At 58.3% G+C, this 1,055-nt stretch overlaps 1 non-coding gene across 1 annotated transcript; it reads left to right on the forward strand.

Moving 5' to 3' along the window:
- Nucleotides 1-488: 488 nt before the first annotated feature.
- LOC147659441 (5S ribosomal RNA) lies at nt 489-607 on the forward strand. The gene has a single exon (XR_015307252.1). It is a non-coding gene; the product is annotated as a 5S ribosomal RNA (ribosomal RNA).
- The last annotated feature ends 448 nt before the right edge of the window (nt 608-1,055 follow it).

A 1,055-nucleotide genomic window follows, 5' to 3' on the forward strand; every position in this document is an offset into this window, starting at 1 on the left:
TTGCCCTAGGACAGAGGGCTCCCAGTGGGGAGCTGCTGCAAGCTGCTGCTGCTGATGATGGGCAGCGCCGGCCCCGGTTCCGGGCCCCCCTCTCTCGGCTGGGAGCGAGCAGGGGGCTGCTGAGGCAGAGAGCCAGGCGGGTGACCTGAAGGGCCCTGGACTACTCGGGCCCTCACCTCACTCGCTCAGTGCAAAGCAAGAAGTGCCTGGAGGCCAGTGCGAAGCAAGGCTAGGCGCTTGTTAAATGAAAAGGCCAGGCTGCTGGTGTGCTGGTGCTGCTGCTGCTGCTAGTGCCGGCCCCTTTCTTTAGAAGGGCGGTCCCAGCTTCAGCAAGCGCGAGAGATGGCCGTGCTTGGCCGTGTGCAGGAACTTTGAAAGGGAGGGCAGGTGTTTAAAGGGACTGGAAGTGTTTAAATGCACTGGAAGGGAGCCTGGTGACGTGACAGGGGCTGGCTCAGCACAAGAGGCCTGCACCGGCAGGCTCTCGTGCCTACGGCCATACCACCCTGAATGCGCCCGATCTCGTCCGATCTCGGAAGCTAAGCAGGGTCGGGCCTGGTTAGTACTTGGATGGGAGACCGCCTGGGAATACCAGGTGCTGTAGGCATTTTGCTTCTCGCTAGAGGCACTTCTGGTTTTTTCTTCTTCTGTTTTTTGGGGGTGGGGGCATTTCTTCTATTCTTTTATTGTATCTTTCTTCAAAAAGAAAACGCCATCAAGTCCACAACACGCAGGGTCCATAACTTTCCATTCGGAAATTGAAAATTCGGCTGAACTTTACACTGGGTCAAAAAAGATGAAACCCTTTGCCCCAAGATAGGACAGGGGACAGGGGACAGGGGACCCACCCCCCAGCGCAGGGTTTTCTTCTGCTGCTGCTGGGCTGCTCCGGGTGCAGGATCGGTTCCTGGTCGCCCTCTTTTGGCCTTCCCCAGTAGCCCGGGAGCAGGGGGAGGGCTGAGGCAGAGAGGCAGGCAGCGAGTGCCGTTCAGTACAACCGAGAAGGGGCGCACACGCATACACACTCACACTCATGCATTCACATGCAGACACTC

Source organism: Lissotriton vulgaris, unplaced genomic scaffold (assembly GCF_964263255.1).
Source record: "Lissotriton vulgaris unplaced genomic scaffold, aLisVul1.2 SCAFFOLD_2573, whole genome shotgun sequence".
NCBI classification, from domain to species: domain Eukaryota; kingdom Metazoa; phylum Chordata; class Amphibia; order Caudata; family Salamandridae; genus Lissotriton; species Lissotriton vulgaris.